At 41.0% G+C, this 23,058-nt stretch overlaps 1 protein-coding gene and 1 long non-coding RNA gene across 9 annotated transcripts in view; one reads left to right on the top strand and one right to left on the bottom strand.

Annotated features, from left to right (window-relative positions):
- EBF1 (EBF transcription factor 1) overlaps positions 1–23,058 on the top strand; it is a 386,228-nt gene that overhangs the window by 87,472 nt on the left and 275,698 nt on the right. The gene's annotated exons all lie outside the window — the stretch shown is intronic.
- On the bottom strand, positions 4,979–8,134 carry LOC307211615. The gene is made up of 3 exons (XR_013836537.1): positions 8,035–8,134; positions 5,586–5,901; positions 4,979–5,196 (listed from the first exon to the last, which is right to left on the bottom strand). It is a non-coding gene; the product is annotated as an uncharacterized lncRNA (long non-coding RNA).

The following is a 23,058-nucleotide window of genomic DNA, read 5'->3' as shown; positions in this document are numbered from 1 at the left end:
TATAGGAAATCTTGCAGGGTTCAGACAAGGGCAGTTTCATGTGACCTCGTAGATTGGAAATAAAAAGGCTGCTATTAGTTCCGTGTCAGTTCTTATCGTGAATGTTGCAGAGTAATCGAGGGTGTTAAGCTGTCAAATGATATCAAGGGTTAATAAGGTTAAGGAAGAAGTAAAAGCAGGCCCAACAATAAAGAACCACAGATAAATATGTTGCAATAAATAAGAGGTGTCATGCCATGTGGGGAAAACTCAAATCATAAGTCTGAGAAGCTTAACAGTGACATAAATTCTCAACAGGAGATGGCTGCTAGTTAAGAACATAGCAAGAGCCCTGCTGGATCAGGCCAAAGGTGCACATAGTCCTCTTTTCCACAGAAGTCCACAAGCAGGACATGAAGGCATTGGCCTCCTCCCAATGTTGTTTACTGTGGTGTAGTGGTTAGAGGGTTGGACTAAGATCTGGGAGACCAAGGTTCAAATCCCCACTCAGCCATGAAATGCATTGGCTGATTTTGGGCCAGTCACTGGCTCTCAGCCTAACCTATCTCACAGGATTCTTGTGAGGATAAAATGGAGAGGAGGTGAACTATGCATGCCACTTTGGGCTCCTTGGAAATAAATGAAAAAATAAATAAAATGAATTACTGGTATTCCAAGGCATGCTTCAGATACAGAAGGTGTGTTTGTGTGTTGTTATTAAAATTTGTATACCATCTTCCATCTGTAGATCTTAGGGTGCTTCACAACATAAAAAACACAGAATACATAATAAAATCAAAAACAAAAACGAACCAATAACCCACTGGCCCCCATCATGACCAGTAGCCATTGATTAGTAGCCATTGGTGGACTGATCCTCTCCATGAATTGATCTAACCCTCTTTTAAAGCCACCACTACATCTTATGGTACCAGTAGTTATTTCTTTCTTGCTAGTAGTTATTATGCACACTAGATTTTAGGATGGGGGTGGGAGACAATCCCACACTTCTGCTTGTGTGTCTGGACAGTGCTGGCCTCATCGCTGCCTCCGTCCCTCGTCTTCTACCTTCCCAGTAAGCAGCAGCAGCAACGTAGCTTCAAAAGTAAAGTCTCTCAATAGTTTTTCAAACATTTCAGCGGAAGATGTCTCAAAAGCCTCAAGAGGACAGTGTTTCCAGAATGATGCTACTGTTTCGTAATAGTCTTCATCAGCTGCAAATAAGATACAAGGCATACAACCGATGAAACTTTTGAGACATCTTCTGTTGTTACTTTTGAAAGACTACTGTGATACTGTCCTTAGACATCTGTTTTGAACACACAGCTTGACGGTCCTCGCTACCATTCTGTTATTTTGTATACAGTGGTACCTCGGGTTAAGTACTTAATTCATTCCGGAGGTCCGTTCTTAACCTGAAACTGTTCTTAACCTGAAGCACCACTTTAGCTAATGGGGCCTCCCGCTGCTGCTGTGCCGCTGGAGCACGATTTCTGTTCTCATCCTGAAGCAAAGTTCTTAACCCGAGGTAATATTTCTGGGTTAGCGGAGTCTGTAACCTGAAGCATATGTAACCTGAAGCGTTTGTAACCCGAGGTACCACTGTATAAGAACTTTGATTGGCTTACTCCTATAATTTGAATGATATCATTATTCTGTTATTTATTTTCTACTAACTATTAGCCTACGTGTTGTGTTTGCATTGTTGTGATTAGTTCTTATTGCAACACAAGGGGTTGTTTTTGGTTTATCTTCCATTCTGTAGACCTGACCAAGCCAGCACACATCACTGAGACAGTGTGAACATGCTGGGAATGTGGGTTTGGGGGAGCACATTTTTGTTTGAGACTCTGTCCTGCCATGTGATGCCCCAAATCTTACTGGTGCAACTCATATGGAAGGCATTGAGGCATTGCTCCTGGCGGGTGTAAGTTGCTCATGACTCACTTCCATAAAGTGACTGAAAAGCTACTGCTTGTCTTTATCCCAAAATATGGAACAGACAGCAAAGGTCTCTGTCCTCATTTCACAGGCATTCAAAGAAAAGGAACAATGGTTTCAGAGTAGCTGTGGTTGCACCTGCACATCATGCTAAACTCCCAACCATGGTCAATGGTAAGAGCTGGTTGGTGGGGTTTTTAGTTCAGGAACATACAGTGGGCTACAGTTTCCCCACCCCTGTGTCAAATTATGGTTTTTGATCAATATGCCTAAGCTGATTTAGCCTTCCCTTCTCCTACTCCTGCATGGCCAAAAAGAGGGCTTTGAAAGTGTTTACAGTGGTACCTCTGGTTAAGAACTTAATTCATTCCGGAGGTCCATTCTTAACCTGAAACAGTTCTTAACCTGAGACACCACTTTAGCTAATGGGGCCTCCAGCTGCTGCAGCGCCGCCGCCACGCAATTTATCTTCTCATCCTGAAGCAGAGTTCTTAACCTGAGGTACTATTTCTGGGTTAGCAGAGTCTGAAGAGTAACCTGAAGCATATGTAACCTGAAGTGTATGTAACCTGAGGTTCCACTGTACTTTCAGTTTTCTTTAAGCTTGACTTGCTGCATTCATACTGGGGGTTGTGGTTCATGCTAACTGGTTTGAAGTTGCCTTCTTTTGAAACTGACTTATAAAGCATGACCCCAGGTTCTGATAAAAAAAACCAAGTTGAGTTTAAAGGAAACTAAGTGAAAAAAACTTCCAGTGTCCTCCTCCTGCCAGGTGTTCAAAGAAAGATGGGTGGGTGGAGCCCAAATGATTCATTCCAGTTTGCGCATGTTTGTTTATGTCTTTATTTACTTTAAAACTATTTCTAAACTGCTTTCTAGTTTTAAAAGCTTTAAACACTGTATACTATGTACAATATAAGAAACATTAGCCATTAACATATCCTGCATTGCAGGGGGCCTGGACTAGATGGGCCATGAGGTCCCTTCCAACTCAACAGTTCTGCGTTGCTATGATTCTAAAACACATTGCACCAACTATGGCTCAGCATGAGCTGCCAACACGGCCAGCGCATTTCTTTTTCTTTAGGTCACAGTTTTATCTGGGTTGTTTTTCCGCACTAAGATTCCCCCCCCCCCCCGGTATTATCACTGTTCTTTTACAATATAAGCAGAAAGCTTCACCTACCAGCTCACACGTTATATCAATTCTTCCTCAAAACATTCCGCTCTTCCGGTCGCTGCAGCATGAGCAAACTTCATGTACCCTTCATGCAGCAAACCCTGGCATACAAATGGCACACTGTGCACCACAGATGATGTGTCCCGTATCTCCCATGTGGAAGCCCGCTGCATGTGAGGAGGGCTTGTGCAAAAGGCATAGTGGGCGAGGAACCTACTTGGTTTATTGCCTTGGGTTTGTCAGATCCCGAACAGACGAGCTCTAAGATTTTGGCAGGGCTCTTCTCCATGTCCATTAACTCTGCAATCCCTCCTTAATTAGCATTCTTTATGGCTAATCATTGTGATACAGATTTATAGAGTTTTCGCTTGAGCTTCCCACAAGCTTTATTGCCTTCAAAATACTTAGAAGCAGCGTGCTGGCTGGCAACGGGTTATGGTGGGAATAGAGGCTCCTCTTCATGAGAGAAGGGAATGGCTATTACTTCTAATTGATTGCTTGGTGGAACGCTCCCCTTGTGCCTCGCCCCCAAGGCTTGACTCCGCGCCATATGCCTGGTGTCAATGTTTGGAAATCAGCTGGTCAGTCGAAGCACATTCTGTGGGAAGCTTGGCAGTTCAGAGCAGGCAGCGAGCGGTGCAGCCATCAGCATGCGAGAGAGTGCCTTTCGCTGGTGTTTTCATAATAGTTTCGTACACCCTAATTATGCTGTATGACAACACCATTCAAGGACTATCAAAATAAACCATTTCAAGAGATTCACGGTTAACAAGTTTGGAAGAAACTCTGTGGATTGTTATTATTTTTGGTGGTTCTTTTTCAAAATTAGTATGTAGATCAGCTCTGCTTGTTCCTCTACCTTCTTCTAGAGGAATTTACAGATATGAGATAGAAAATAGGGCCAGGGAGGGGGAATGCATCATTTCATAGATACTACAGTGTTGTCAGTGTGGTTCTTTAAGCTTCAGCAAGGTCTGTAAGACTTCCCCCAATAGATGTAATTGGGAAAGAAAGCAGTATAGGGTCCATTAAGGCCATTTTAAGCTGAGACTTATTCTAATGGCATTAAATTGTTATAGTGACTGCAAATGGGGCATTATAACTTAATGCTCATAAACTGCAAGCAGAGTTTGTGCATTCTCGCTGTCAACACAGCAGTAGTTTAGGAACATCTCTTCTGCTAGGGAGTGTTTTAGTTCTAATGGTCTGGCTTCTTTGTGCCTGCAGTGTAAGTTATAGCTCACAGACTGGAAGTTAGCTTTTGATTAAGCTTGTCTAAGAAAGTAATGAAATTTGGCAGGATTGGTTCAGTTTAACTCAAGTTATTTTTGCATTTGCATTTATAATCCTGGGGTGTTAGGTCCCTGGGATGTTGGATCGGGCTTTATTGGAGGATGAGAAGGAGGCAATCTTGACTTTCTGCCTTTGAAAATGGCAAAAAGAGCCCCTGTACGAGGTTCACATTTCTATAAAAGTCTTGTATCATTAGTAGTCCTTTACCTTTATTCCAGCAAAAATCAATGTAGTTCAGTCAATATAGTTGTACAAGCTAAAGATGAATATCAGTCTCTGAATTTTAGTTTGCTGAAACTCTCTGCACACTATTTTTACTTTTTTGTTCTTTACTGGCCCCAAATAATCTTTGTGCATCTTGGGGTGTGTGTGTGTGTGTGTGTGTGTGTGTGGATCTAAATGGAGTATCATCGAAAAGGGCAATGTTGATTGACTTGAACAGTACTTCACACTGCAACATTTTGCAGTGTTAAACATTGCATTGCAGAAAGAAGCAGGGCATCCTAGAAACATTTCTTGCAGTTACCATTTTAATTTAATCTCATCATAATTATTGGCACATTCCATGCACATTTGTCCCCTGTATCACGCTCAGTGCCCATTCAGTTGTTTGTAAAGGTCATGCAGTGTGTAGAGCGGGTTGGTCGGTCTGAGTTATAGGTCCTCCTAGGAACAGACACCAGTGCACTGAAATAGAGGGGAAACTTGTTGGAGTTATAAAAGGGCTGGTGCTGAACTAAGCAATGTCATTGACATATATCTAAGAGAGGGAGATGCCAGAAGCAATGCTGATATTTGTCCATCTCTATCCCAGTAAGGGGACGCAGGTGGCGCTGTGGGTTAAAGCCTCAGCGCCTAGGGCTTGCCGATCGAAAGGTCGGCGGTTCGAATCCCTGCGGCGGGGTGCGCTCCCGCTGCTCGGTCCCAGCGCCTGCCAACCTAGCAGTTCGAAAGCACCTCCGGGTGCAAGTAGATAAATAGGGACCGCTTACCAGCGGGAAGGTAAACGGCGTTTCCGTGTGCGGCTCTGGCTCTGGCTCTGGCCAGAGCAGCGATGTCACGCTGGCCACGTGACCCGGAAGTGTCTCCGGACAGCGCTGGCCCCTGGCCTCTTAAGTGAGATGGGCGCACAACCCCAGAGTCTGTCAAGACTGGCCCGTACGGGCAGGGGTACCTTTACCTTTACCTTTACCTTTATCCCAGTAAGTGTAGCAGGTCAGACACATTCAGAGCCAATAGGAATTCAGGATGGACAAATGAAACACTACCTTCGTTTTCTTTCGTTCTTGGTTTTCACGCATTTGCGACTATATTTTTCTGGAGGAGTGGACTCTGCTTTTTTATTTTCATTTTACACTCTCTGTCCAATAGTTGAAAGGAACTCAGGCAATATTTCTCCACAGTCTGCCTGTGCCATTAAATGGGATTCTGTGATGTATCTCTTTGACAGTTTCATTGCAGTGCAAAAATATTTTTTGCCATCTTTAAAATACTGACTTTGGAAACCTCTGCAGAACCAAGGAGAAATGCAAATATTAATGAGCCTGATATAAAAACATTTTTTCCTCTATCATTTTTATAGTTGCTATAGAAACACCTTGGCCTTCACTCTTGCTAATTAGTCGGATTTTGCACATTTTATATTTGGAAATGCAAATCAGTTTTCATAAATTATTACTTATTTTTCCATTTATATTTACAGTACTGATATGCAGATATACACAGGAAGCCTGAGATATTAATTAGCTGCATAACACAAATAAGTGCAACATTTATGGTCACATGACAAACCTGGTTTGCTTTTTAAAATGTTTGAAGGAAGTATGTACAGATATACTTTTAATTTTATAGAAAGAATGGAACCTTAACAGTTTTGGAGACAGGAGGGTAAAATGCTTTTCTTTGGAAGGATTGTATATATTTCTATTGATTTTAAATGAACCAATTTAATTGAAAGAATTGCAATTCCATCCCAAGTCCTTATGCAAATGGAGAACATGTGCATCTGATTCCCCTCTCATTTGTGCCACTGTCAATGAAATAAAGCTCAACTTTGTAATCATTTACAGGGGAAATGGTTCCTGTCTTGGACTATGGAAATACTGGGATCCTGTTGAATTATTTGTCAATGATCTTGGGCATCACTTCTGGGAAGCCCTTTGCACTACTTTTTTGGGGGGGATTGGTTCCGTCAGAGAGGGGAAGAGACTTGACAGTCTCCACATGGATTTCCCTTAGAGGGATCAAATGCACATGTTCACTTTCCACAATCCTTATGTGTCTCCATTTGAGTCCGAATTTCCAAAAGATCACTGCACTATGGAGAACACCCATCCTGTCCTGAACAGCTGATGTGCTGGGTGGAATGAGGCTGCACACAACATAGGCTGAGCTAGTATTTATTCAACAAATTTTATGTAACAGTTGACTGGGATTTTCCTGTATTATACCATATGTCCCCAAGGTAGATGCAATCCCAGTTTGTATGTATATCTTGGAATCAGCTTGCATGGGTGAAAAAAGCACTGTGTTAATCTAGAGGATTCAGGAACATATTCTCAGTTCGCATAGGGAGCTAGTCAGGCTGTAAGCATGCACAAGTTTGTGGTTCTCGTGCCTCCTGGCTTCTCATGCAACTTAGAGTGTTCCTCATCATGGGATTCTGGGATTCACTCAGTTCATGGGGTGATTCTGCTGACCTGGCTTGCCACACCTGCCATCAGCAAGTAAAAATTCTTGAGCTTGGATTGTCTTCAGCAGGTTTTTGACAGCTACCTCAGCAGATGCTCCAGTTGCTTTCCCAGACTTCAATTTAGTCTCCCATGTTTCCCTCCCTCTCTCCCTCCCTCCCTCTCCCTCTCCCACTCCCCCCTTTCTCTCTACACACACACACACACACATGTAAAATTGTAATAGTAACTTTAAACTTTAAAACTTTTAAAACAGCAGTATTAAAAATTAAACATACATCTTTCATATGTTTGCTGCAGCCACAGAATTCAAAATCTAGAGTACTCTGGTCACAAAATGTGGAATTCTGTGATGCTTCTAACAAAGCTTTTGAAAGTTGAGTTCATTTGCCATTATATTTTAAGCTTTTGATATTTCTGTCTTCTTGCTTTTTAATTAGTTCCGTTCTGAATTCAAAGTAATTTTTGGACCCACAATACTTGAAGCTTTGTGTGTACTTACTTTTAAGACTGGACCACTCAGCAAACTGTGTGACCAAGTCCCTCAATGATTATTTTTGTTTTCAATTCTGTCATGCATAAATGTCATAGATATAAATGCTCCTCCTTCCACTATGTTTATTCTTTTCTATTTATAACAATCAAAGCCACCAGATACAATTTTCCCAAAGATCTTGGCAGATACAGAAGAAGTCCCAACCCCATGTCATAAGGGGAAAAGTATTATTAGAATAAGAACTAGTCATACCAGCTACAAAGATTTGTAGTATAGCAGTACACGCAAATATAGATTTCTGCATGGTGCTGTTTGGGTGGTTTAAAAGCATCAACTAAAGCCCTGAGTATTTTTGTTTTTAATGATAAGAATAATGGTTCCATAAATTCTGTGTTTCTTAATATGGTGAAATAAAAGACACAGATTTGTTTTTAGTTTTTTAAAAATGCTTTTACCTGTTTTCCTCACTCCTCTTCATCTCTGACCTCTCCAGCTGTTTTGTCATCCGAACATCCTCTGAACAGTCCTCTATTCTATTCCAATCTCTCCTGCCCTTCCTTGCCAATGTCCAAGATGGTGAACAACATGAAGCATCTTCATAATCTCTGTGGCAATAGCTTCTTTGTGTTTTTACAGTGACCGTTATGCTTCTGGTGCTAAGTAAGTTCATAGTAGCAGCAGTGAATAAACAACAAAAACACACACGACACAAACTTAGTGTTGGCAGCTGTTTGTTTTGGACAAGTTTTGGGAACATTGCTGTACATGTCTGAGCATAAAGTTACAACATGTACTTCAGAACTGGCAGCTGGGGGACTTTGGAAGGACAGTTAATTAAGCATCTTTTAAAAGGTAGCATGTTTACCAAACCACAATAGATGTGCTGGTTAGGGGCATTTTCATCTCCTGTTTTTGTTTGCAGTGCTGCTGGTAGTGTAGCACACTGGCAACGGGTAAGTTCCAGTATCATGCTAGCAAATATGACAGGATTCCTCCTTTTTCTCTTCCCCCCTGCAGTTCCTTATGCCCCAGATCTGCTCTGGAGGGTACCCCAATCCTCTGGGGCAGATTTTGGATATGCATGGAAGGCTGCTGGAAGAGGACATGAAGGGGAAGCCCATTTGGATAAGCAGAAGTCGGCTGTGCAGGCGAGGCACTAGAATGGAATGTTACCTAAAGTTCTTTGAGATTCTTATTCAAGTCTTTACAAAAACACCACCACCACCCTTATTCCCACTTTGTAGATGAAAATTGTGGGCAAGAATTTATACATGGAAACTGAAGACAAGACAAATTGATTTACCCAAGGCTACACAGTGAGTCTCTGGCAGAGGAAGGATTTCAACCTAGATTCCCCTGATTGAAATAAACTTGTTGTACCAAATTATGCCATAGTAAGTCCATTCATTACAATTAGCCTACTCTGAATATGACTTAGTTGGGTACAAAAACACAATACCGTCTCTTTACTTACTTGGACTATGGTGTCAAGTTTCCAGATTGAATCTTGCAACACACAAGATGCGGACATCTCTGGACCCTATCCAGCTGCCAGAATTTTTTTGTTTTGTTTCGTGAGTTGGCAAACCTAGAATCTCCTATAGAGCAAAGAGAAGCAGCTAAGCTTAAAAGCAGGGGGGAATGTAGTGTGAATGTGAGAATCAAGATTGGGCAAGGAAGAGCAGCCAGGTTTTAATAAGCACGGATCGTATGAGATTAGTCAGGGAAAAGGCTACCAGATCAGGTGCAAAATGTCTTAAGGTCTACATTGTGTAAATAAGACAATGACTCTGGTCTTCCTCTGCAAGGTCAGATATTTCTTTACAAAGAAAATGTTGTGGCATTTGCTCTGAATGTGAGGAAATGCTCCAGTGTTGTCTTGTATTAAAAATGTCAGTAAGCAAGCACAGCAATAGAATAAAAAAAGAAAACACCAGAGAGGATTAGTAGCAAAAGGCATTCCCTCCCCTGTATGTGAAGCAATATCCAATGTTACTTAAAATAGGCTTTGTGCTTACTTTATGCTGCTCTGACAAAGGAGTGCATGCAATAAGAAAGAATTTGCTTCTCTCAGGCTCCCCAAAGCAAATAAGCTCTTGCATTCTGTGCTGTCATCAGGCCCAGGAAGGTCCTTGCAGGATCACAAAACAAATCAAGCAGTTGAGGGCTTCCGGGCAGCTAGCTAACAAAAATATACTATCAGAGGATGCAGCCCAGCAAGCTCTGCGGCTGTCACAGCGGTCGGCCTCCAACGTGGGCATCCGTTCAAGAGCTTCACTCCCACATCTGGTGAAGCTGTGACAATCAGTGTCTGACCATTTTAGAAATCAGATACTCTGGGTACCAGGAAGTTGATTTGCCTTCCACTTCCTTAACAAAACACACATTAATATTTAAGCTTTGCCTTCATAAAGCAGCATTCTGTCTTAGGCAAAAGTTATGTGCTGAGAAAGTTCACTTGGATGCAGCCAACCATATATACATTTCAAATATTCCTTAAGACCTTTTGAAAAGCAAGCCAATTGAATCCTGCTGGCTTATTATTGCTGTTTGACAGATTTATATGTATATTAAATCTTGATTTTATTTTTAAAAAATTATCTCTACCCCAAAGCAAGGGATGAAATATTTCCCTATTAAGGAAAATGAAAGACCTTAAATGCTTTTCACCTTATTCCTACCGTTGTTTTTTTAGCATCTTTCTTCAATTAGAGAGCCAGATGACATAAGGTTATCATATTATTTTCATTACTGCACACAATGTCTTAACTATCAAGGACCTCTAGCTTTTCCTTTTTCCTTAAAGATAACTCCTTTAAAGAAATCCTGTATTTTGTTTTTAACAGTGTGTCATAAAACTGATAACAGCATCTCAAATGTAGTGCAGCAATCCACTCCCAACTACTAAATGGTTCAGCAAACAATTAATTTATTTTTTTCTAAAGTTTTGCCACTACTGAATGGCGATTCCTCCTTCCCCCTGCTTCTCCCTCTTTTAAACCTATGAGTAGACAACAGGAAGAAGAAAGATGAAGTTCTTTGAGGGCTGCACTGCATTCTAAACAAAATAATCTCTTTGTCCAAATGAATGTTTTGTTTATGTAAATCTTTATCTGAAGTTTTGTTCTAACAGATGTTCACTGAAATAATAGACAGGGGCTTAAATTCAGGTACTGAGTATTTATCCTGTGGGAAGTTTACCATCTATGTACACCAAGATTCTTTTATTTTACATATGTGATAAATCTTTGTTGTCTGCTTGGCTCTGCATGAACATTTGAAAAACAACAACAACAAACCACATAATTTATTGACAAATGCCAAACCAAATGACACTTGCATTTAACTAAAACTAAACACATTGGTCCAACTCAAGCTGAGGAAATACAAACAAGTAGCTTACTGATTGTTTATTTATTTATTAGTAAACTTTCATGCAGACATTCAGACAAAATAATTCACTGCATGTGGCATTTAAAGCACGTTTGATGCACAGAATTCTGCAAAGAATTCTGGAAGCTACAATTCCCAGCATCTTTAACAAGCTACAGTTACCAGGATTCTTTGGGTGGCTGTAATTGAAATGTGATTTGAATGTATGGCCTACAAGATCAGCAGTTGGTTGATTCTATGACTCAACCAACTGTTCTCACTGAGTCTGTGTCTGGAGCTCACATGACTGAATTATCCTACTACTGTACACAGAGAAACCATTTCCTTTTACAGTATGCGAGTGCTGGTAGCAAGTATACCATCACCAAGAGACAGAGTTATGAATCAGGAAATCCCCATTTTAAATCTTTCATCTGCTAGGAGGCATTAGGCTATGCTCTCTCAGTCACAGTCCAGTTCAAATGCAAAAACGGACATATAGTTCGACAAGGTGGAACAGACTCATCCACAACATTGCTATGGGTGAGAGAACTCACCAGCCTAACCAGAATGCTTAGGTGTGGAGAATGAAATAAAGGTAGCATCTAAAGTGGGAAATATTGTAATAACGGGTAGCTACAGGTACTCTCACATAGATTGTGACTATGTACACACCATACGTTTAAAGCATGGCTCTCCCCAAAGAAATTGTCATTTGCTCCTCACAGAGCTACAATCCGCAGCACCCTAACTACAGTTCCCATAATTCTTTAGTGAGGGGAAATTGGCCTTAAATCTATAATCTGTATGCAACCTGGGTCCATGTGTGTTTCAGACAGAAGAAAGGGGGTATTTTTTTAAAAAAGAAACTGTTAAAGATGGCCCTAGAACAGTTAGTCATGAAAACAACAAGACATGTTGTTTTCTGGACTTTAATCTTGGGTGATCTTAAGACCTGGTGCGAGATGTAAGTGTTGTTGAACCGATTGGGAATAGCTGCCACAGTGCTGCCAAGCTCAACACATATGTAACTGGACAGTTGCCAAGCAAGTCAAACAGAGTCACATTTGACCTCAAAACAAGAAACTTAAAAAAATGAGGGGAATGGTAAAAAGGAAGTTGAAAGTCAAGAGGGCAAAAATCTCTCCAGAATACTTGGGGACTATACAAAAGCACAATGATAGAAGAAGGTCAGCAAAAATATATATGGCAGATCAGAAAAGGTACCACCAGGGCCAATAGGATATCAACGAAAAGTCCGATAAGCTGTTAGAAAGATGCTTCTCCTCCTGCTGCTGTTGTAACAGAAGTTGTTACCAAACTCAGCAGGCCAAGTGTTCTTATAGTTCTTGTGTCATTGTTAGCTACTTGCAGTTTGATCGTTTTGAACCTTTGGTGATCTGTTGTACACAACTGCAGTGGTCTGTTCTCCCAACATGATCATCTTCAGCTGACATTCTCTTATTAGTAGTTCTAATGAGGTGTTTAGTGCCCACCTACTACAAACTCAATCTAGTAAATAACACAGCTAGTACAGCCTGCTATATTGAGAGAAGTGTTTAGTATATGCATATAAGGAGAGATCAATATCGGCATCCAGAGTTATTCTATTGATACACTGTATAAAGATTTGTTATCAGTTTATCTGTAAAATTATACAGTTTATTTTGTATGCCACTGAGCAGCCATATTTCACACAAACTCAGGGTAGGACTCAATTAAGTGAGGATTGAGGTCCACTAGTGCAACAGGCCTTTCACTCCTCTCCAGCGCCTTGTAGCCCCTTAATCTGCACTGGAGGGTTGGGAGAACACCGAGAACAGATTTAGCAGACAAGGAAAGAGAAGGTCCCGTAGCTCAAGTGGGTCATGTTACACATACGCATATCCTTAGGGTGGAATACAACACAGTGCAAAGGCTTGTAAGTCAGCTTTTACTCAGAGTAGACTCATTGAAATTAATGACAGCCAGGAACTTAGGTCAATTATTTTCAATGAGTCTGTAACCCTAAGACTTGGTGGATGCTCACAACTAAATACTAAAGGGGGAAATGTTCTTGGCAGTCAGGACATATCACAATGTGCTTAGGTATCACCAGGGAAAGATCACGTGAGGTCAGTGGATGGAGTAGCATGTTTATTAACAGAAATGCAACTACTGTATTGTTCCCTTACTGGGTAATTTCACAATACCCCTCTCTCCTGATTGAAACAGGGTTAACTTCTTTTTCCAGTGTATAATATTTGCAGTTGTCTCCATCATATTAGAGAACTCAGCCATCCATGCAGAGAACCAAGAAGGCTAATTAGGAGTCAACAGTGTGGCTCCCTAGCATTGCAAACACACACACACACACACACACACACACACACACACAAATACACTTTAAAAAATACCCAACAAACTACATTCTAAATCACCCTATTACTGGTGCATGTGTGCTAGCTTCAGTCACCAAAAATCTTCTAGCATTCAGAATGCTTGCTGGAGAAAGGGAGACCATCTGGCAGGTAGAGAAAGTAGGCTTACACTTGCTGTTTCTGGAATTATGCTGGTCATGCAATTCTGATAGCGTTTCTCCAGTGATGGTAACTGCCGGATAATATGAGAGCCTATCCATTCACCAAGAATGTGCTTTATCTCATGACTTCTTTAAAAAGGTGGTCCAGTGCAACTGAGGACATCAATAATAAAAGAACAAAAAAGATTTTTATAAATGGATGGCATGAAACAGCAAGACAAACTGTTTCCATAAAAATAGCAGCACATAACTAATAATATCAAGATCAATTAGCCCATAATAACCGCAGCATCAAACAATTTCAATAAAGATTACTAGCTTTGGGGGGCGGGGGACAGAGCAAGGTGTTACAGGCCAAAGGATCTTCTTAAAAAGAAAAGAGGTCTTTACCAACTAATGAACAAAGCGAATTCTATTCAGGATGTATCTCGAAATTATAAGTGTAACTCCTGAGGAGACTCTTTCCCTGGTTCCAATCGAATAAACCTCAGGGAGAGTTGGAACATAATAGAGATTTCTGACAATCGTTTTAATAAGTGGCCAGGTTCATATGGGAAAAGGTGGTCCTTTGGCTATCCTGGGCCTACACTGTGGGTCCCCACTTGTGAACATAAGAAGGCCCCTGCTGGATCAGACCAGAGGCTTATCTAGTACTGTATCTTGCTTTCCACAGTGGCCATAGACAAGTTGTCTATGGGAAGCCCACAACCAGAACATGACAGCAATAGCTCTCTCCCACAGTCATTTCCCAGGAACTAATAGTTTACCTCTGGTCATGGGGGTGGTATTATATAGCCATCATTCCTAGAAGCCATTCAGTAGTGGATGGCATGATGGGTGGCACCACTCACCTGGCCATTGCTTGTCATATCACTGTTGCTTATTGAGAGGTAGAGGAGGAGAGGGGAGGCAGCAGAAAAGTTGGTGCTGTGCAAACGCATTGGCTGAGCCAATCCTGTACTTCTGCTGGGGCATTTGCACCATGCCAGCCATCCTCTCTGCCTCTCCCTTCCCCCTCTCTCTTCTGGTAAGCAGCAGTGATGTGAGTGATGTGGCAGGTGAGCGGTAGAACCTGCAACCCACTGTTTAGCCCTTGATAGCCTTATTGTCATTAATATTGCCTTTTCAAAGATGGAAAATCTCTCTGTGTGTATTTCTAACTTTATCTCCGGGGCGAAAGTGAAACTTCTCACTGAAGATCTAAGATGGTATAATTTGGTAATTTTTGCCCGCTGTTAGATAATAAGAAAGAAAGCACAACATGATTGTAACCTTCACATTTGTGAATCAATTGGTAGATTTATTTTAAAAAATATGCTTTGGTATTTTTCTCAGTTTAACCATTTCGGTTTAGACTATTGAAGCACAATGAGGACTGGCTTCAAAACTGATTTTTACCCATAATAATTGGTTTCAAGAGAGAGGATCTGATGAACGTCCTTATGCTTTTTTTTAAAAAAAAAAGTTAGGGAGCTTTGGGGCTGTGTTGCCCAGTGTTGCCACTTACAAGCCCATGGGCATAGCAGGGGTGGCAGTTGCCCCCCTAAATAAATAAAAATACTTAACTAACTGGGGTTCTGCCCCCGCCAACAAAAGCCTGCCCCCCAACAAAAATCCTGGCTATGTGCATGTACAAGCTCTGAAATTCTGTATGTTCAGTGACCAGAAGAAGGAGCACAAGACACATACTGATGTTTTTCCAAGCAAAGCGGAATGTTGGGTCACGTATATCACTATGTAGTTATATTGGTATTTAATGCAGTCACTTCTTACTATCAGTAACCGTGAGAAGGTCACTGAAGGTGTGGCCCAGTGGGTGTATTGAGGCGGTTGGTGAGTTTCACTGATAGGGACTGGATCCCCCTTATTTGTGATTTAAATGTGTGAGGGGGTCCACCTGAATGACTTTAGTGAAAAGGCTGACAAAATCTGTCGAAGTGAATACATCGAGGTTATCTGAGTCAAGGTTTATGCCCTCAGTTGTGGTCACATGGCAGGGCGAAGGCTAATAAGCAACGGATCATCATTTCCCCTACTCGTTTTAAATGATGTAGTATTATTTTAAGAAAAAATCCCCCAACTCTTTTTGTTGGAGTGTTATGTCTCTCTTTATAGTATACATGTTTCATTTAATGCTCTAAATGCTTCTTGGCTTGCCTGCTCCCTCAGGTGCCAGAGCAGTAACCATTGGGCAATTCAAGAGCAAAAATACACTTAACAGATGCTCTCTCAACCTTTCATTTCCTAGGGGTGATGCCGGTTCATTCCTTGCCAGTCTTGAAGTACCATGGACTGATTTTTAGGCATACAGAGTCAACCTGTGTGCCTAAAAAGTTACTTTCATCAGCATCTAGGGAGAATTTGTGAAAGCATAACAGTGTGTTTTGTAAGATGGCCTAAAATGCCTATTTAGAATATAAATACCCTTCCCTCAGAATTGCGTAACCACAACCACAGGTTCCTAAAAATAGTTCTGTGCTGGGAAATAATTCTCAGGATATATTTGTCATGGTGTCTTTCTCCCCAGCTATACTCTATCACAAGCCTTTTGGTGTTCCATGTGTTTTGGGAGTGAAATATAATTTGCCAGTGTGGGAATAGTGCAGTGATACGAGTGTGGCTGGGGTGGTGGAGTCATGGAATGGTCATTTGTCCTACTTTACAGAGCACAGTTGTCTATGTAAAGCTGTCCTTTGTTTGAAGGGCAGCTGCCATTTAAATTTAAAGAGCCTTCAAAGAAGCGAGACGAGGAGGGACCTAGTTGAGATACTGTCTCTGGTTGCTGCCCAGATGACACTCACCTGTGACAGAAACTTCTCTATAGAGTTTCCCCCTTTATGGAATGCCGTCCCGGGTGAGGTTCCTCTGTCTCCCCCATTATTATCATTCAGGTGGAAGTTAAAAACAATCTTGTTCATTCAGAGATTTGACAGCTGAAGTATGCTGCTGCTGGCAACCTTGAAATTAATTAGCTGTGAGGAGTTTTGAATATTTAAAAAAGTTGTATCACTTTGCTCTTTGATTGCTTGCTGCCCTGACAAGGAGGAGGATAAAAATGTATTAATCAAAATAATAAACTAACAAACAATTGCAAAAAAATGGGACTGAGAGGTTTTAGCCCTCTTCAGGCGTTAAACTGCTGCGTTAAGCAAACGTGAGCAGCAGTCCTTGCGGACAAGCATGATCGCTTTGCCTCCCTCTCCCATCGCCTTCCTGATCTCCTTCCAAGAGCTGGGCTGTGATCTTCTGACATGGGCCTCCTCATATGCTTGCTTACCTAATTTGTTTTATTTATTTCAGAAAACATTTCTATGCCGCATTTCACAAAATTTATTGAAGTGGTATATAACAATTTAAAACAAGAACATTTCATTCTCATATACACACCGTACATGAGATCGATAATAGATAATAGAACAAAACTAAATAGCAATATAATGTTTGAAGAGGGCTTAATTCTCAGTCATTCATCATTATTACTTTTAATGTATTGATTGGCAGGGTTGGTTTGTGTCTGTACGAGAAACACAATGATAACAACATAAGGTCAAACTGAAATAAAACCGGAATGGAACCATCCATGGAAAAAGGCCTGATGCGTAGGGCAGGGGGAGGGGAAGAGAGGAGTGGGTCAGCTCCTTTTGCTCTTTTTCAGTTTGCAGCGGGGATATAAAACACCTTTACACTTAGCTAGGGACAGAGCTCAGCATCAGCTTGCCATAAAACACTGTAATTTTTGTAATCAATAATATATAACACAACTAGTCCATGTATGGTGAGCAAGGATATTCCTTCTGCCCACTGCTGGACTGTGTTCACTTCCCCAGTGTTTTAAAATGATATGTATGGGGACAAGAAGGGCATGACTAATCCCATTTCCGCTCTCCTGGAATAAGTGCCCACACAATAGGGAAACACCCCATCGATGCTACTTGGTCTGTGAACTTTAGTTCTGTCTCCAGGACCAAGTTGATGTGAACTGTGGCCTCTGCCCGGAACTGAAAGACAACAGAACAGCAGGCTATCGTGTAGAAGCCTTATGCGTTATTGGATTGTCAGCAGTTGGAGGAGGAAAGCATATTTTCCTTAAATACCCATGAGGAGACAAGTATGTCCTATACAATCATTTTGCTATATGAGGTGCCATCTCAAATCTAGTTGAGGTTATAGCAGAAAAAGAGTGCAGCTTTCCACTTATTTAGAAAGACTTGATTCTTTAGGTCCCAGTTCCCATTCTGCACATGGGTGTTAAATCAAATTTAGCTGCATTCATAAGCCAACAGTAAAAAGCTACTGCAGGTCCCCTAATATGGGGTCTGGGGGGGCAGTTCAGAAGCACTGGGGGCAAAAGGACCAAATACATGTTTCAGTCATAAATACTGCTACTCAGGGGTGTCAGGTAATGCATATGCTTATTGAAATTAAGGAAACAGGCCAAAATGTCTTGTGGGAACTGGATGTCAGCCCATGTCTTCCACAAAACTCATAGCCATTTATAAGTGGCAAACCATAGTCTACTACAGTATATATATTTAGGGGTGGGGCATTCTAATTTGTTAATATATATTCACAGGAGGAAATTTTATTGCAGAGGCCAATTCTGCACTGCCACCACTGTTTTACTTTGCATTTTTATCTTGTGAACCACCCTGAGTTCTTGTGTTGAAAGGCGGTATATTAGTCAGTCAGTCAGTCAGTCAGTCAATCAATCAATCAATCGTTCAAGTAAATAAATAACAAGAGAATATGCTGTGCATGCAAAATATTGCAGGGCCATCTTCAAAAGAATTGCATAGACAATTTGGCTAACAGAAACTTGTCATGTGGGGAAATTCCTTCTGGGTTGTTCCATTGCTAATAAAATTCAATACAGTTCAGTAATTGTTCTGACTAGGCAAGGAACCAGTGCAGTGGTTCTGCTTGCACAATATATACTGCTTTATATAGAAATTGAAAAGAAGATTTCCCTATTATAAGCCTCATTTATGTAGACCATTAAAAGATCTTCTCATATGGGCTATAGTTGTTATTTAGATATGGGTTATATCAGGGTAGCCACTTTTACTAGACCATGATTTGGTGATTATTGTACTTGACATTTATCTTGGGAGAGATGAGACTTCTTTGAGTGTATTCTGCTGTGGCAATCATGCTCACTGTATATAGCAAGCATCTTCACTATCTACTGATACCCCTTTGGAGGTTAATCTATTGTAAAATTAGATTGTAAAAATGGACACAGATTTCAAATTTACATATTGGTGCTTAAAGGGTTGAAATGATTCAAATGCTGTAAAATATTCCTAATGCAGCTGAGGTTGAAGCATAATTCATGTGTGATATGTAAGCCATGCAAATGAACATGGATTCTTTCTTATGGACCCTTTCTGCTTTCAATTCATCTTTCAGAGGTTCTTACCCTCCCAATTTGATTGCCTTAAGAACACAGATTGTCTTTTCTCGATGGCGAAACTACTTTAATCCCCCTATCCAGAGGTCAACTAATCTCCAGTCTTAAGTGCCATAGATGCAAATACACTTCTCCTGCAATGTTCCTCCTAATTTAATTCCCTTCTAAGCTTTCACGTATAAACCAAGTAATGGAACCAGTTTGGAAGGGGTCAAAAGGTTTCTGTTCCAGTAAAATTTAAATTGACATCATACACTGATAATGGCATGCGCTGCTCTACTATAAACATTTGCTGCCACTTTTTCAGCGAATCATTTTGTACCTCAGCAGCTAGACACTGAACAAAGGTGCTGCTTTGTTATAACTCAAGTTACAGCTTTTGCTTTCCTGTAAAAGTACCCTCCTGCAACTCAGAACACATGGGAGACAAAAATCAATTGACTTTGTTCATATTTCTACCATTATCCTCAAATGAACCCAGCAACATGCATTCCAGCTGTGCCTGGTTAACAGCTATATTATTTAATTTCTTTGGATATTATACTTTTGCCTGCTTTAGTTGGTACAAAGCTACCTGATTATGAGTATGAGACATTTGTAACTCTGCTAATGTGCGCTCGATGCACTGAAGCCATTTCCAAAATCCCTTGGTGGGGCGCCTCATCTGATTGCTCATGGCTTTCTTATTTGGCTTGGTTGTATGTACTTGTATATTTGCAAGCTTTATTTGAGTTTGTGGATAGCTGCCCAAGTTAGGCACACTTGACTGATCTCGTGAGCAGCACATTCACAATATTGATTCTAGCTAGAGAAATGCCAGTCCTATTGAGGAACACTGCCTGCTGCTATCACCACCACCACCACACATTTAAGTAGCGCTTATTTAGTAGCAGTCATATTGCTTATTAATAACATGTGAACATACAGAGTATTTGCACGTGCATTGTCTCAGCAAAATATGCTGCCGTGTGTAAAAGGAAGCTTTGTTATTAAATTCGAGAGAAAGCTGGCGTTATCAGCTGGGGACGTTTTAAGCAGACTGGCCTGATAAATGTACTGTTCTTGTGGATTATTTCTTCCCTTTGTGCAGGAACTCTGGCTCTGTGTCAGAGCCTAGGCCTGACAGAATCCAGAGCATGCAACTATACTAATTTATTATTAAAGGCCATGGGGAGCCAGTGGCTCGCTAGACAAGATGTAGCAGCACAGAGGACCAGGCCTGGATTGTGTTGTGTGGCACTTTTCCTTCTTTGAAGCACATGGCTGATTCCTGCTACTTTATAACATTCGGAAAGTCTTCTTGCGACTATCTTAAAGGGGGAGGAATTTGCCATTGTTACTGATTAACACATAATCATTTAAAATTAACAATATATATATTTGAATGTGCTACCCAGTGCTTTTTTCTGGGGGGGGTGGTGCAGGGATACGCATACCCCTAAACATTTTGTGAATCTAAGTTTGGCCTCATTGAGGGGCAGTATTTCAATATAAGTAGGAAAACATTTCATTTATTTATTTTAGGGGGGAAGCAATGTTGGTGCTACCAAACCGCATGTAATTTATCTGAAATGCATTTTTAAAAACCTCACCCAACTTTCAGGTCATAATGAAGCACAAGGTATTGTTAGCCTCACTTTAGCATCCTTTTTTTTAATAGCCACCCTGGTATTCATAAGAATTATGATTTGCATGACCATTCTGGGAAATAAAACATTGTCTTCTCAGTATCTTTTAAAGGACCTCCGGTCACAAATCATGCACTTTGCTGTCCTTTTTGTTGTTAACCTCCCTAAATAATTTTGGGGTGATCAGCAGGTCTGGACACCTCACTGCTTACCCCAGATAATTTGTAACCAAGTTGAAAAGCAATGGATTTGACATTACCCTCATTTCCTTTTGTTGAGATTTTCTCAGTTATGAGCCATAAACATTTTTAAAAGGGGGCGGTTCCATAGTCAAGTATGAGTTTATGTTGGCAAGAAAATTCAGGAAAAAACTGAAACTTATTCAAAACTGTTGTTGAGCATGTTTCCACACACTACCTTACTTTCCCCTTTTTCACCTGCAATGCTAATGGCTGCACAAAGCTGCCACTAGCGGTTAACCAGAGCTTTGACTAGCCTGCAACTGCAGGATCATTTTTCGTTATTGCTGCTTTGGAAGGAATGGCTGCAAAATTTAGCAAGCATGGCTTTCATTAGATTTCCTACCCCTAGAAGCCTCTTCTGGATCCTTGAAACATGCCCCTGTCAGCCTGGAATCTTCGTCACAGGTCTGAAATCCATTTCCCACAACGTTACGAATTAAGAAGCTGCAAAGACTGATCTGTGTGTTTGTGCTGTAGGAGGACCGCTGATATGCAGCAGAGCTGTCATTTCAACAGGAAACCATCCATCATTTGCCTGCTAGTCCTCAATAATCACCTTCTATTACAGTCAGATTGAATCTTCAATTGGTGGCATTATGCCAGGTTTCCTACAGTTCTCGATTTCCTGTACTTTACAGAGGTATTCAAAATAATTTACCGTTTAGTTCAAGAGACGTATTCCTCCTGAAAAATATTATTGTCATTAACCTGTTGATGCCAAAAAGTTTGGGAAGTGTAACCCTTGATCTCTCCCTTTAAAGGTTTCTTTTTTCTGACTGTAAGTATGCTGTAATATTTGTATTTTTTTATGCTATCCACACTGATGCAATGTAATGGAAATATGGTGGACAATGGAAATATGTAATGGAAATATGGTGGGCAATGACCCTTTCCCTAACAATATAAGCAATGACCTGATTATAAAGATTACATCAAGCAGAAAGGTAAGGGTGCCAGTGCAGGGAATAATCAAGCAAATAGTGAAAATAGCAACCAGTAAGAAACAGCAACCAGTAAGAACTTAAGGCTGTGCATACCCTCCACTTCTAAGCTAGAGTAGAAGTCAAGAAAAACAACTAAATTTATCCTGTCAATTTTATTTCTTTGCTGTAATAACACATCCTGTCTACACAAGGGTACCATTGCTACTGTTAAAATGTACTGATGGTTCTCAGAGACCCAGAATGGAACCGCAGAGATACAGAGGTGGAAAAGTACTGGTTTCAGTTCCTTTCCTTGTCATTCTTTGGAACACACTGTGTGTGTTTAAATTAAGTGTAAAGGAAACACAGCATGATCCTAAATGAAATCTTATCACTGACTTTCATCTTGCCCATAGTGTCATTTTTTGCATACTGATCACCATTAGAAACATAGGAACTTAAGAAGCTGGCTTATTTTCAAGTCAGAAGATTGGTCCATCTAGGTCAGTGCCGTACACATTGATTGGCAGGGGACTTTCCCAGCTCTACGTGGAGATGCCAGGGATCTCAAAGTCTAAACATACCCTGATCCATGCACCCTTTTGCATGTTTAGCTGCTTCCTCCATCAAGGTGCATGGTGATGTCTTTGCAAGGAACTACCGGAACACAGTTTGGTATTTGTCTTTCCAGTGATTGCATATGCTCAGAGGCACTGTTTGCCATTGCTTCACTTGTTCCAGAAGTGAAAATAGGTACTAAAAAGCCCAGTGGGACTAAGTCTTGTTTGGGCCTTGGGTCATTAGTTTGTATCCAGTGGTTTCACTCAGGTGACGGTAAGACTTTTGTCAGCAGAATGGAAAGGGAAGCAATTTTGGGTGAGTCACCCTCTCCTCTGGGATTCCACCAAATCCCCCAAAGGGTTAGGGGACTCTCCAAAGCAGATTTAGGAGGGGCACTGGAGCTGCAGGGGGATGAAATTGATGAAAAACTCCTGTCCCCATTCTGCTTACAGAACTCTTAATCATCTGAGCAACACCATTGGCTACTGCCTTCAGATGGTGAAGCAACTTGACTGATTTTAGTTTCTCTGTCTCCTGACTTGTAAGGGACCTTATTTGCTGCTCCGCCTCAGGCAGCAAAATGTTCTGGGCTGGACCCGTTTGTGCATCTTGAATATTGGTAGGATCTTGAGAGTATTAGTCTTTGCCTGGGGCTTTCACTGGCATGTTTTTGGCAATCTGATGGACTGTGATGATGTCCTGGTGTGCTGTAGTGTAAAAAATGGGTGTAAGAAAACACTGAAGACCAAAGGTGTCTATGACTGCATTAATATTTTTCAGAGCTGCTGTAACTACGCCAGAAGACTCTATTGTAGCACAAGC

This window comes from Podarcis cretensis, assembly GCF_951804945.1.
Source record: "Podarcis cretensis genome assembly, chromosome: 2".
In the NCBI taxonomy this organism is placed as follows: Eukaryota; Metazoa; Chordata; class Lepidosauria; order Squamata; family Lacertidae; genus Podarcis; species Podarcis cretensis.
Note: the sequence above shows the minus strand (reverse complement) of the source record. Positions and strands in the feature narration are given on the sequence as shown.